We start from the raw sequence: 15,854 nt of genomic DNA on the forward strand, positions 1-15,854 counted from the left end.
ATTCTCGAGGGATTCTCATGTAGACGAAGGACATTTTTTTCACATCCTTTGGAGAATAAAGCGCTGATCTGGAACGCGATTGTCTCTTGCACATGTTGGATCCAACGTTATTTTTGCGATTAAAAGATAACATCTGAATTGCTTTCCTAGCAACATTTAATGGTACTAAATTGAACACAAATTGGGTGTATGTTTGCATGCGAACATCCACGTGAAAACAACAACTGGTCGCCTAGCTGCCTGTTTCAGAAGCAACACACATCAGACCTAATGAACAAAGTGGAGACGAGTAAGAAAGGGGCGGTGAAAAAAGCACATGTACTTTCCCTCATTGCCTCGTTATAGGTTTTATTTTCCATAGTGGCATCCAACTCCAAATAATGTGTTTGTTGAAGCATTCGTGGCAACCCCATTTGGAGAGGGAGTAACGATGAGACGCTTAATGAAAGGATGCATATCACTACCTCTTCACACCGATAATGCACCAATCCCGGAGCGATCCTGTGCCATGCTTGTGGGTGCCAACTGGAAACGGATGCCCCGTCATTGCTCTACAGACTAGGCATTCATGGTAATATAACAGGAGATCCCAGCATTAACTGTACTCTGGCAGATAAGCAGGCAGATAATGGACCACGAAAAAGACACGGTTTTACGATAACCCAACAACTATCTGCTGCTCTTGTTTCTTTAAGTGTATTTTATTTGTATTTTATTTGTCTTTCATTAAGCTCCTTAAGCCAAAGCGCTCAACATAAAAATGAGAAACACTACATTAAAAGTGAATAAGCTTTTAGGTCCAGCAGACGATCATTCAGGAATGTTGAAGTAAATGAGATTTTAAAGAACCACATAAAAGAGGACAGAGAAAGAACAAAGAGAAATTGGAGGAGCATTCCATTGAAGGGGGGGGGCAAGAAATTCAAAAGGGCGAAAATGAGACTGCGGAGAGGGAGGGTGAGGAGTCAAAAGTCGGAACTGAGAAGAAGACTGATGAGAGGGAGATGGAATATAAAAGGATATTAGTGCAGCAAGGTAGCAAGGGGCAAGACCACCTGAAACCAAGACAGAGAAATTAAATTTAATTTGAGAGTGAAAGGGCAGCCAGCCGAGGGTTGCAAGTGAAAAAGAAAGAGAATCCCGAAAAGTTAGAAGACACATAGACAAATTGAATTAAATACTGATCTAAGAGGAGCAAGACGAGAATTAGAAAGTCCAAAAAGAGTAACAGAACAGTAGAAAAATTGCAAAAAGATTAAAGAGGAGATTAAGAGTTTAGATGTTTGAAATGTAAAAAAAGGGTGAGCTTTACAGATGTTGTGAAGATGAAAAAGACAAGAGCGAGAGGTTAGAAAAATGTGATGAGCGAAAGAGAGATTTGAATCAAAGTAGAGACCAAGATTACAAGCCGCAAATGAGATTGGGAGTTTAGAAGGAGGAAAAGATATGAAAGAAGGTGGAAGGTGGGGAGGAAGAGTGTTGGCAGAAAGAACAGTACTTCAGTCTTCCCAGCATTAAGAGTAAGAAAGTGGAAAGACATCCACGATTTAATAGAAACTAAAAACTCCAAAAGAGTGTGATGAACTTCAGAAGAAAAGGAAGAGAAGGATAGAAACAGTTGAGTGTCATCGGCGTAAAAGTGGTGAGATGAGCCAAAAGAGGAAATAATAGCTGCGAGATGCGATGTGTACAAACAGAAGAGCAAAGGGCCTAAGACCAACCCTTGAGGGACCCCATGGGCAAGCGAGAGAGACATAGAGGACTTGCCTACCCAGGAGACCGAAAATGTTTGATTAGACAAATAGGAGTGAACCCAAGACAAAACAGAACCAGTAACACCGAAAGAAGAAAGTAATGCCAGGAGTAGAGAGTGATCCACACTGTCAAAGACAGCTGATAGATCTAGAAGAATAAGAAAATATGAGTGCTTAGAGTAGCAAGCCAAGAGAAGAGAATTTAGAACGAAAACCAGAGCAGTTTCTGCAGAATGAAAGGGACAAAAACTAGATTGAAATTGAGGAAGAAGAGAAGAATTGGAAACAAATCATGAAATCTGGGAGTAGACAAGGTGTTCTAACAGTTTAGAGAGGTATGGTAAGAAGAAATAGGACGAAAGTTGGAAACAGTCAAAAGATCAGCAGTGGGTTTCTTTAGGATGGGGATAATACATGTGTGTTGGAAAGAAGTAGGAAAAGCAGAGGTAGACAGACAGATATTGAAAAAGGAGACACGGTAGGGTAAAAGAAGAGGATAGACCTTAGGGATTCATGCAGAAGGGATTGGGGCAGTAGGAGAAGCAGCTGGGTGGGCTTTAGCTAATAAAAGAACATCAGTATTAGAAACTGGAGCAAAAAGAGTGATAAAGGAATGAGGAATGGACATAGAAGGAGGGGACGCCTCAGTTGGAAGAGAAGCCTCAATGTCACGATGAAGAGAAAGAACTTTAGAAGAGAAAAAATTAGCAAAATCAGTAGCAGATAGTTTGGAATTAACATAATGGTCTGGTGTAGGAGGAGAAAGAAGTTGCGCAAGGGTTTGGAAGAGACGCCTAGGGTGGGTAGATTGAGTGTGCAAGAGATCAAAAAAATAAAGACGCTTTGAAGAAAATAGACATTTATCACAGAGAGCGTGATAAGAGAAGTAGGAAGAATGATCAGACGTTCATCTAGACTTAAGCCAGCGCCTTTCAAGATGGTGAAGAAAACGACACATAGGACAAAGATGAGGAGATAACCAAGGTTAGGATGGTTTTCGAGTGAAGTGGAAAGAGGATAGAGGATAGAGTTGGTCTAGGGAGATAGTGAGCAATGAGGAAATAACAGACACATCCTCATCAGCATTAAGATCCGAAAAAGGAAAGAAGAGAGCAGGGAGCAGAGTTGCAGTGGTGTTAAAAAGTGTGGGGTTGAAGTTACATAGACCACGTCGAAAAAAAGGTGATGGAAAGGAGAGAACCAGGGAACTTGGAGGGGTTGAGGGAAGTAGTGGTACTGAAAGCAGAAGGTGATCTGAATGATAAACAGGTAGGACTAGGACAGGAGAGGCAGTGGAGGTTGAGATGAAAATTAGTTCAAGGATCAAGAGAGGAGCCAGACATGTGAGATGGAAGGGTCGCAAGAAGCAGAAGAAAGTGGGAGTCAGGAACTGAGAGAAAAGGAATGGTAGAGTGCATTGAGGAAAGATGGAGATTGAAGTCGCCTAATAGTACGACAGGAGCAGGAGTAGGCAAGATGTGAGACAGTAAATGATCAATGTATTCACAAAAAGAGCCAACAGAACCATGGGGGTGATACACAATGAGAAAAGAGGTAGGAAAAGGCTTAGAGAAGATTTTATAGATACATTTAAATGAGGAATATGACGGGAGAGCAAGAGGAGAAGAGATAGCAGAAAGGGAAGAACAGTAAAGTATGTCAGTGCCCTCTCCACGACTAGTGACATGAGGGACATGGTAAAACTAGGTCAAAGATGTGGTTAAGGAGGCAACAACAGTAGTGTAATGAGGCACACTCCATGTTTCTGTAATACACAGAAAATGCAAATTTAGTTTTAGGAATAAGTCCAAAACTGTGGCAGATTTGTTACAAAGTGACTTGGCAGTCCTAGGTCAATAGCAGCAATGTTTGCAGATATTGGGGGAGGGGTGGGGAGTGGGGGGTGAGCTTGGTATTGATCCAAGTGCATGTTGGTGTAGCAGCAGAGTGAAGGTAATCTGGAGGCATAACGCGCATGTGCCATGTGAAGAGGCTTATATGATGTTGTCTATCTACTACCAAAGAACCTCACTGTTATTCAGTAGGGCCCCTGCCATTGCCATTTAAGCAGCCCTACCAGTCTTTGGAGGTCTCCTTAGCAGGCACGATAAAACAAGTTTAAACGGGTAAACACTGATTGGCCACCTGAACTCTCCCTGATGATTTACACGTGGCCACGCCCACGACCACAGTGCTGCTGAATTCATGTTTGCATTAAATGTGACCTTGCTATGCATCGGGAGATGTCTTGCACACACGAATGAGACTGAAATGCAACATGTAAACATGCTAGTGACAAAGGCAAATTAGTTGACAAACTGCGGAAGACATATTAAAGAAGAATGCTGGGAAAAAAATAAATAAAGTTAAAATATATCTTCGACACAGGAAACTGGGGACAATTGTAATTCATATACTAGATAAAGACAAGGTGCCTACATTGAAAGGTTTGTGACTGGAAAGCGCTACAAGACATCTTAGTAATATTAATAAGAACTCAGCAGTTTCACTGAGTCCAATGAACCCCAACGCCTGATGGGTAATCAGCAGAAAGGGGAACTCAGTCCACATGGTTACTAGTTGCAGGATCCTCAGTAGGGACACACAGGGGTAGAATTCAAGCGGCCACAACCATGACAAAAAGCTGTCTAAGAATACTAACAGTGAAAACACTCAACAGCTTGGTGCCTAACAACCAACTGAGGAAAATGTGAAGCTCAGCTGAACAGTGTTCCTATTAATTGATAATGACATGACTTCAGGGCTGCACCATGTGGTAATAGTTAGTCATCCATTGGTAATGCCCAGAGTGAAGTTGGCATTACTGATGGGCGAAGGGCCATAGCACACAATATAGCCCACACCCAAGGCCATTATCATAATGAACATATCTGAGGGGGCCGAAAGGCAAGGGTTTTCAATAACAAAGACAATGGCCCTCATTACGACCCTGGCGGAAAGGGGTTTACGCTGGCGTAAACCATGGCGTACCTTTCCGCCCGACTACGAGTTCCCGTAGCGCCATGGTGATTTTTACGCCTGCTTTTTGCAGGCGGAAAAATCCATGGCTCTACGGGACTTGTCGTTAATTACGCCACCGTAATTTACGGTGGCGTAATTAACGCCTTCCCCACTCCCATTATACCCTATGGGGCAAAAATGGGAATGGGGAAGGGTAAATGGGGATTGGGGACTTACCGCCCCGCCAAGGTCGGAATGGGGCGGTAAGTCCGCCAACCCCCATGGCGGAGTTGGCAGCTTTGCGCCATGGACCATGGTGCAAATTGCACCATGGTTCTCCGCCAGGGTCGTAATGAGGCCCAATGACATGTATGGTCTTGGTGGATGCAATGCGCAAGTAGGGCACAGCCTGAGCTGTGAGGCAGGGTGGGTGGGACAACGGTGGTGCTGTGAGAGGAGGAAGATCAGTTTGTGTGTGTGTAGAGAGGCAGGCAGCAATGGGAGAACCACAATGAGATTTGTGAATGGGCCAGTGGATAGAGGGGAGTCAGAAGCAGGGAGGGAAAGAAGGGCCCTGAAGGAGGCGGAAATGCAGGTGTTGGGAGTGAGGAGAAAAGGAAGCCTTTTGCAACTCTGGCTTGTCCTTGCTGTTTGTATACTCTAACTTCTAATGAAGCATAGCTCTCAGTACTCAGCCAAGTATACACCTCTTCTGAAACCACAGCCATGCCCATGTAACCCTCTGGAACCCTGAACATATGTCTTCTTAGACCATAGCCCAAGTTATGTTACTCTCTAGAACAATGGTTCATGCGGCTCATAAACTACGGTCTGGTCCTCCGCTTGCTCCATGTCATCTTTGACTGTCTAGCCCAGTCCACATTCCTCTATGTAATGTTTAATGATGACCTTCTGGAATCCCACCTAAACTAATTGACATCTACAGTCTTATCCTCTCCACGGGTTAAGCTACATCAAGATGCCCTTTAATGGAAACGTGACATTGAGGACTCGTATCAAACATTGATTTCCTCTGTTAATCTTTTGCATTGTTTTCAGAATATTGTTATTAAGAATGGTGACTTTTACTTATGTCGCACAGTTCCCTTGGTGTGGAAGGGTAGTGGTTGAAGAGGTCATGATATACCGGGGTGCATCCCACACTGATCCAGATCTGTGGTTCTGCAGACTAATACATCCATTGCAGGGGATTCGTTTTTGAACTCATTGTCAAAGGCTTGAATCGCAGCAAATCCCTCTTCATCCTCCTGAGGTCAATACAATGAGTTCAGCTTTTTATGAGCGCTTAGTGACCTCTGTGTGAACGTGTGAGGACAAATGCACCAGACATGGAATGGGAGCACTTGGGTTGTGTTAGTCGCTGTGGTGCTAAACTGGCCTTCTCTTGTTCACTCGCACCACATTGTACACCAAGACTACTAGTCAAGTAATTCATCATTGTATTAGCAAAACTACAAGTACCAGACTGCAACGTGATGTCAGCTTTGTGGTTATCTCACAGGAGATACTTGGTGGTTGATGTTGGGTCAGTACTCACTCCTGCATACTCCCCACTGGTGGGAAAGGCAAGTAATCCCCGTGTACCTATTCATTCAGAAGGTCGAATGCATGGATTATACACTCCTCTAAATGTCCCTTTAATGGATATAGTTGCATTCAACACTCGTCCCCTGACATTCCCATAGAAATGGATACGTGTATGTCTTTTCATAAACAACAACGTAATACTTATTTCGCTTAACAAATTAATAGCTAATCTGCCTCTACAAACCATATTAGCACATATCTAATGACCATACCCGAATGTAGAATTGGTTTTCCTGTGCAGGTGACGATATACAATCGCAAACTACTCAAGGGGAAATCTGTGAGGCTTAATAATGCAGCTCATTGGGCAAATATATGCAGCCCCATATGAGTACATCAAATGCGGTGTGTTAGACTATACCACAAGTATTTGTGCGCGAGGCAAGAATCTAGCGTTACGTTAAACTACGCGGAACCCTAGTTAGTGCGCTGGTCTTTCAGGATTAAGGGACGTTTATGACAAAAAGTAGCATGTTGGCTGACTCATTCTTTAACAGCAAAAATAACAATAAAATATAATACTTAAAGCTCTGTTCCTCTGAGACGTATGAACATTTGACAATTTAACTGGTCATATTTCTTTAAAATGTCCAATTCCAGTTTTGAAAAGGGCATTTCTGACATTCTATCCTATGTAAATAAGACATGCATACATTTGTTTCTGTTCCTGGCGGGTTTCATATTGCAATTACCAGATTCCCCATGCCAGGGAATGTAAGGATGCTGTGCCATACGTTAGCGGTGTGCTGAAACGGCTTCAGGATCCATTGATGGTGTCAAGGATCTGGAACTGACAGCTTGTCCACTAACAAGTAATTCTATTTTTGGCTTTTTTAACTCCATATTATTTTTATGAAAGCCTGCCTCCCCAGTTCCTTAGACAAGTTGCAGATTAAATATTGCATTTACTGTAAATGGACAAATGCAGGTAGCTTGCAGCTAAGTGTCCCTCATTGACAAACTACCATTGACGTGGGCATGATGGCTGATGAGTAGAGTGAGGATCATAATTCTGCATTTCAAATTCTCACGCGCACTTAAAAAGCGTCACCTTTTAACTGTTTACATTTTGACTCTACTCCTATAGTCATCAGGTAAAACAGCTCGGCCAACATATATATGCAATGGAAATTTGCAAAACGTTGATCTCACATTGACGTTTTTTCAGCCAAATCATAGGTAGAGGGAACACATGCAATTAGACGATTCTTTGTCAAGGGCAGAGGTGAGCATTGTGCGTCTCTTCTTCTGTTAGCACAACTCCGAGAAGCTCAAGGAGTAGGTTTCAAAAGAGTAGACGTGAGGAATTCGACCATCCACATGGTGGGTGTCCGCTTGTCTGTGCTGTTTTTGACATTTTTTATTAAATGGTATGATGGTAACCGATCTCAGGGAAATGTGTGTGGCTAATCCACACACATTTACCTATGCTCACACCTGTGTACTCTGGGCTGGACACTGCCTACAGGCACAGTCTGCCCCTCTCACATTTAGTTGTAAAATGACATCCAAGAAGGTCGCAATGTCATCCTAATGAAGGAGGAGGACCAACCTTAACCCTACCATGGTCATCTTGATTAACCAACAAAGGTTCCATGGAAACGCCCTGCTCTGGTGGCGGTGATTAACATACCAAGTCAGGGTGCTTGAAAGAGGCACCTATCCGCCCTGGCTGCAGAGGATAACAAGGAAAACAGGAAACCCAACAACCTTTCATCTGTAACTGTGTCAACCTGAAGCCAGCTCCCGCCCTCAGTGTGAATGACAATGAACTGTCTTGTCTGAGTCTATAGTTTGCAGTAGGCCACACCGCTAGGAGGTGGGGGTTAATGAGCTTGGTATTGATCCAAGTGCATGTTGGTCTAGCAATAGAGCGAAGGTAATCTGGAGGCATTAAGCGCATGTGCCATGTGAAGAGGCTTATGTGATGGCGTTTATCTACTACCAAAGAACCTCACTGTCATTAAGTAGGGCCCCTGCCGTTGCCATGAGAACAGCCTTACCAGTCTTTGGAGGTCTCCTTAGCAGGCACGATAACACAAGTTTAAACTGGTAAACAATGATTGGCCGCCTGTACTCTCCCTGATGATTTAAACGTGGCCACACCCACGACGACAGTGATGTTGTATTCATGTTTGCATTAAATGTACCCATACTATGCATCAGTGAGATGTCTTGCACACACGAATGAGACTGAAATGCAATATATAAACATGCTAGTGACAAAGGCAACGATAATTAACTTGAAACTTAATTGACAAACTGCGGAAGACATCAAAGAGGGATACTGGGAAAAAAATAAAATAATGTTAAAACATATCTTCGACACAGATCGCTGGGGACAATTGTAATTGATTTACTAGATAAAGATAACATTGAACGGTTTGTGACTAGAACGCGCTACAGGATATCTTGGTAATATTAATAAGAAGACAGCTGTTTCACTGAGTCCAATGAACCCCAACGCCTGACGGGTAATCAGCAGAAAGGGGAACTCAGTCCACAGGGTTACTAGTTGCAGGATCCTCAGTAGGGACACACAGGGGTAGGATCCAAACGGCCACAACCATGACAAATAGATGTCTAAGAATACTAACACTGAAAACACTCAACAGCTTGGTGCCTAACACAATGTGAAGCTCAGCTGAACAGTGTTCCTATTAATTGATAATGACATCACTTTAGGGCTGCACCATGTGGTAATAGTTAGTCATCCATTTGTAATGCCCAGAGTGAAGTTGGGATTACTGATGGTCGAAGGGCCATACCACACAATATAGCCCACACCTAAGGCCATTTTCATGATGAACATATCTGAGGGGGCCGAAAGGCAAGGGTTTTCAATAACAAAGACAATGACATGTATGGTCTTGGTGGATGCAATGCACAAGTAGGGCACAGTCTGAGCTGTGAGGCAGGGTGGGTGGGACAACGGTGGTGCTGTGAGAGGAGGAAGATCAGTTTGTGTTTGTGTACAGAGGCAGGCAGCCATGGGAGAACCACAATGGGATTTGTGAATGGGCCAGTGGATAGAGGGGAGTCAGAAGCAGGGAGGGAAAGAAGCTTGGCAGGGAAAAGGTGTTGTGACAGGGCCCTGAAGGAGGCGGAAATGCAGGTGGTGGGAGTAAGGAGAAAAGGCAGCCTTTTGCAACTCTGGCTTGTCCTTGCTGTTTGTATACTCTAACTTCTAATGAAGCATAGCTCTCAGTACTCAGCCAAGTATACACCTCTTCTGAAACCACAGCCATGCCCATGTAACCCTCTGGAACCCTGAACATATGTCTTCTTAGACCATGGCCCAAGTTATGTTATTCTCTAGAACAATGGTTCATGTGGCTCATAAACTACGGTCTGGTCCTCCGCTTGCTCCATGTCATCTTTGACTGTCTAGCCCAGTCCACATTCCTCTATGTAATGTTTAATGATGACCTTCTGGAATCCCACCTAAACTAATTGACATCTACAGTCTTATCCTCTCCACAGATTAAACTACAGCAAGATGCCCTTTAATGGGAAGGTGACATTGAGGACTCTAATCAACCATTGATTTCCTCTCTTAATAATCTTTTGCACTGTTTTCAGAATATTGTTACTAGAACGGACGACTTTTACTTATGTTACCCAGTTCCCTTGGTGTGGAGGGGTAGTGGTTAAAGAGGTCAGGAGATTCTGGTGTACATCCCACACTGTAAATAGCAGATCCGTGGTTCTGCAGACTAATACATCCATTACAGGGGATCTGTTTTTGAACTCATTGTCGCAGGGTTGAATCCCAGAAAATCCCTCTTCATCCTCCTAAGGTCAATACAATGAGTTCAGCTTTTTATCAGCGCTTAGTGACCTCTGTGTGAACGTGTGAGGACAAATGCACCAGAAATGGAATGGGAGCACTTGGGTTGTGTTAGTACATGTGGTTCTAAACCTGCCTTCTCTTGTTCACTCGCACCACAATGCACACCAATACTACTCATAGCTAGATTCACGAGGCAGGCCTCCAACCGCTCCATGAGAACTGCCAATGACAACCTCCTAATGGTGCCCAGATTTAAACATACAAAGACGGGTGGAAGCAGCTTCCCGGTCATAGTTGCCCAACAGTGGAACGTCCTCCCACCGCACCTGAGGGAAGACCTACCCTACCCTTGCTTCAGATCTAATCTCATCCATTGGATCAAGGAAAATGACCTCTGACCATACCATTACCATGTAATCCTCTGCCTGCCTCCCTCCTTCCTCTGTTCAAGTGCACAAACACACTGGGCACATTGGTATTATGTATGGTATTATGCAGTGTATATATTGTCTAAACATGTAAAATGCATACTATGTCTGTACCACACAGCACTGTAACCTAAGCTGAACAATCTTCTTGATGCTTGCGCCCTGATACCCTCGGGTCTGGTGCACATTACAAATATTAAAACAAACAAACAATACTAATGAAGTAATTAATCATTGGATTAGCAAAACTACAAGTACCAGACTGCAACGTGATGTCAGCTTTGTGGTTATCTCACAGGAGACACCTCGTGGTTGATGTTGGGTCAGTACTCACTCCTGCATACTCCCCACTGGTGGGAAAGGCAAGTACTCCCCGTGTACCTATTCATTCAGAAGGTCGAATGCATGGATTATACACTCCTGTAAATGTCCCTTTAATGGAATGGATATAATTGCATTCATTACTCGTCCCCTGACATTCCCCTGACATTCCCAGAGAAGTGAATACGTGTATGTTTTTCATAAACACTAAACCTTATACAAATAACAATGTAATACTTATTTCGCTCAATTAACAAATAGCTAATCTGCCTCTACAAACCATATTAGCACATATCTAATGACCATACCCGAATGTAGAATTGGTTTTCCTGTGCAGGTGACGATATACAATCGCAAACTACTCAAGGGGAAATCTGTGAGGCTTAATAATGCAGCTCATTGGGCAAATATATGCAGCCCCATATGAGTACATCAAATGCAGTGTGTTAGACTATACCACAAGTATTTGTGCACAAGGCAAGAATCTAGCGTTACGTTAAACTACGCGGAACCCTAGTTAGTGCGCTGGTCTTTCAGGATTAAGGGGCGTTTATGACAAAAAGTTGCATGTTGGCTGACTCATTCTTTAACAGCAAAAATAACAATACAATATAATACTTAAAGCTCTGTTCCTCTGAGACGTATGAACATTTGACAATTTAACTGGTCATATTTCTTTAAAATGTCCAATTCCAGTTTTGACAAGAGCATTTTAGACATTGTATCCTATGTAAATAAGACACGCTTCCATTTGTTTCTGTTCCTGGCGGGTTTCATATTGCAATTACCAGAATCCCCGTGCCAGGCAATGTAAGGACGCTGTGCCATACGTTAGCGGTGTGCTGAAACGGCTTCAGGATCCGTTGATGGTGTCATGGATCTGGAACTGACAGCTTGTCCACTCACAAGTAATTCTCTTTTTGGCTATTTTAACTCCATATTATTTTTATGAAAGCCTGCCTCCCCAGTTCCTTAGACAAGTAGCAGATTAAATATTGCATTTACTGTAAATTGATAAATACTGGTAGCTTGCAGCTAAGTGTCCCTCATTGACAAACTACCATTGACGTGGGCATGATGGCTGATGAGTAGAGTGAGGATCATAATTCTGCTTTTCAAATTCTCACGAGCACTTAAAAAGCGTCACCTTTTAACTGTTTACATTTTGACTCTACTCCTATAGTCATCAGATAAAACAGCTCGGCCAACATATATATGCAATGGAAATTTGCAAAACGTTGATCTCACATTGACGTTTTTTCAGCCAAATCATAGGTAGAGGGAACACGTGCAGTCAGACAATTCTATGTCAAGACCAGAGGTGAGCAGTTTCCGTTTCTTCCTCTGTTAGCACAACTTGAAGAAGCTCAAGAAGTACGTTTCAAAACAGTAAATGTGAGGAATTCGACCATCGGCATGGTGGGCGTGCACTTGTCTGTGCTGTTTTTGACATTTCTAATTAAATGGTATAATGGTAACCGACCTCAGGGAAATGTGTGTAGCTAATCCACACACATATTTACCTATGCTCACACATGTGCAGTCTGGGCTGGACACTGCCCAGAGGCACAGTCTGCCCATCACATTTAGTTGTAAAATGACACCCAAGCAGGGCGCAATGTCATCCCAAGGAGGAGGACCAACCTTAACCCTACCATGGTCATCTTGATTAACTAACAAATATTCCATGGAAACGCCCTGCTCTGGTGGTGGCGATTATCATACCAAGCCAGGGTACTTCAAAGAGGCCCCTATCGGTCCTGGCTGCAAAGGATAACAGGGAAAACAGGAAACCCAACAACTTTTCATATGTAACTGTGTCAACCTAAAGCCAGCTCCCGTCCTCAGCATGAATGACAGTGAACTGTCTTGTCTGGGTCTGTAGTTTGCAGAAGGCCACCCCGCTAGGAGGACCCCACTCATAACGTTTGAGAATGCGGTTTATAAGAGCAAGAAAGTCTGAAGTTGCTGCAGCTCAAAGGAAACCTGCCTCTTTAACAGGGATCACACAGGGAGGATCATTAACCAGAGAGACTCTTTGAACACAACAGACAGGAAGATGGGTGGACTATGTAGCACAAGGGAGTGAGCCCAGAGCTCTTTCTGCTGAGAGAAGGGTTCAGCCATTTTAGTTCTGGGACACACCTTGTTTCTGTTTTCACTCCTTTACCTTTCCCATTGAAAGCACTCTGGTTCTGTCCTCACACATACTGGAGATTGTTGGCAGGGACCCCAGGGTTGGGTCACTAAGGTAGGCTTAGCCTAGACCAATCACTGTGGCCCACTTGGCTTTAAAAGAGGGCCAAAACCCTCTTTTGGCAGATCATCGGAAGACTTCAGAAGAAGAAAGAAGAACTCAACCTTGGACCCTAGCTGAAGGTACAGTCTGTCTTACATCTTCTGCCAGTGAAGGAATGCCAGGATATCGAAAGAGGGACATAAGATCCCTCCCCTAAACATCTCCCTGGGAACAGAGGGAGAAAAGAACTCAGAGGACCCTCTAGCCACTCCAGAACTGGAACATTGCCAGCACACGACATGCCCAGCTAGGCTCTGCAGCAAGCTTCCTGGACAGGGAGTGCCAGAATGTCTGAACCTAGAACCAAAGACAAGGCAGCTGTCTGCAACACACTCCATAGCTGTGGGCTGTCTGCCTTAAAGGATGATACCAGCACATTGAAGAAGCTGTGAGAAGTGCCCTGACAAGCATGTACTGTCATCCGCCTTAAAGAACATTTTTCGAGCCATTCAAGTTCCTCCATCCGCAACCGACTGCAACGCAGACTGTTGTCAAGCCACTTAAAGACATCCAAGACATCTCGACCAGAGCTTCAAAACCCACAATCAGATCTGAGATGATTCCTGAACCGAGCCGCGGTGTAGACCAGCCTGCAGTCGTTTGTCTAGCTTCGCTCGCCGAACCATCTTGCTGCCTGATTCCCAAAGCTGGAACTCTGTCACAGAAGCCTGAAAAGCACCCTGAAGCTGACTCAACCCTGTTGAGGACCAAGAACACCAACAGCGTGTTAGCATACGTTTCTGATCTACGCTAACATTAGCACCGCATATTGAAATACAAGCACATAAGATACATCACTCACCAATTCAGTCAGCTCTGATTGCTGTGACTACTAGAAGAAATCACCAATCCACTCAGTGGGCCTCATTATGAGTTCGGAGGCAGCCACGGCTGCCTCCAAAGTTGCGTCCGGGTTCTCAGAATGGGGACTTACCGGTCATTCCAACCTTGTACAACCCGGTAAATCCCCATTCTGAAAACCATTCGCCATTCCCATTTCAGCCCCGATAGGGCTCAATGGGAATGGGGAAGGAGCTAATAATGGGCCTGCAAATAGCGGGCCTGTTATTAGCTCCCTGGTCTCTTAGCGGCTCCCACTAAGGGACCTTGGAATGCAGCGGTAAGGGGTTAACGGCACCGGCATCCTCACCGGTGCCGTTAACCCTTTACCGTCAGCCTCATAATGAGGCCCAGTGACTAATGCCTTGAAAAAGACAATGTCGAAACAGGTGTTGGATGTATTTTCTTAAGAGTGGACTATATTAAAGCAAGAATTCTCAATAAGAAAACTGGACAATTTCACTTGTAACCATTTGTCGGGACAGGCGCGACCAAACAGCACAATTTGTTACTTTATGCAACAATGCGGATACATAACAGAGTGCTTTACAGAGGTATGCAACAGTACAGATGCACAACGGAGCGCTTTTCAGAGGTAACAACGGAACAGATATGCAGTGGGGGGTTAGGATACAGAGGGGCTCAGAGGAAGTGTACAGCTGTACCGGAGGGGGGGAAGGAGAGTGATGGGTGATGTCCAGCGAGTCAGGTATTAGGAGGGGTGACATGATGAAGAGGTGGGTCATGAGTTATTTTCTGAATTTTAGGATTGTGGGGTGATTCTGATGCTGACAGGAAGGAGGTTCCATAGTCTTGGGTCGTAGGCAGAGAAGGCTTGCATTCTGTTCCTTTCCTTTTTGCTTTTAGTCTCTCCTTCTCAACAGCCAGGGCATCACATCACCACATGTGCCGCCTGACTCGCTCGATGCCGTCCGACACTCTACTCCCCGCTGCTCTGTACAGCTATACCCATCCTATGTGCCACTCTGTATCCTATCCCCGCTGTAAATCTGTACTTTTGTATACCTCTGAAAAGTGCTCCGATGTGTATCTTTAATGTAGTATTCGTCTGTAAAGCGCTCTGTTGATTCTCAAAGCTAGGTCCGCTCTCAATAGATACCAACATAACATAACAAATAACATTTATTCTAAATTCGATAGTGGGGAAGTATGTAACAAGGAGAAATAACTGACTGTTTACTGCCTTTCTAGACCTTTCCAAGGTATTTGACTCCATAAGCCGGACTTTATTATGGGACACGCTTAACAGAATAGGGGTCCCTACCCAGCACCTTTAACTAATCAAGTTACTTTATGCAGACACTTCAGCTGTGATTAGGTGTTATACAAATTATCAGTATTCACAAGCTTTCACTACCAATAGGCGGTCAGGCAAGGATGTACCCTTGACCCATTATTATTTTCTTTATTTACTGTGTGATTTCAATCCCCATAATAACACAGCATGGTCCTGTATGCTGATGACGCTGTCATTATGGACTTAAGAGTTAGAGGACTACACCAGTGCCTAGAATAAGGCCGTAACTATTTCCAGGCACACTGCCTAAAGCTGAAACTGGAAAAAAACAATAGAAGTTGTAAATTAATAAAGGTATTTGGGTATGTTATTCTCAAAATGTGGCACATGGAGAAGCCATGTAAATATAACAGCGAAGCAGGCAAATATGTGATTTAGAGTGCTTCTCCACTTTTATCACCAATTTTGTGTGAAACACCTCGATAAATGCCTCAAGGTGCAGAATACTAAAATCAATACGGTGGTCCTCTATGGCGCAAAGTGTGGGGTATGACTCAGTGTGGGTGTCTGTAAAGCTATCAAAACTCAGGAT

The sequence above is a fragment of the Ambystoma mexicanum genome, chromosome 4q (genome assembly GCF_040938575.1).
Source record: "Ambystoma mexicanum isolate Mex_15411 chromosome 4q, UKY_AmexF1_1, whole genome shotgun sequence".
Taxonomy (NCBI): domain Eukaryota; kingdom Metazoa; phylum Chordata; class Amphibia; order Caudata; family Ambystomatidae; genus Ambystoma; species Ambystoma mexicanum.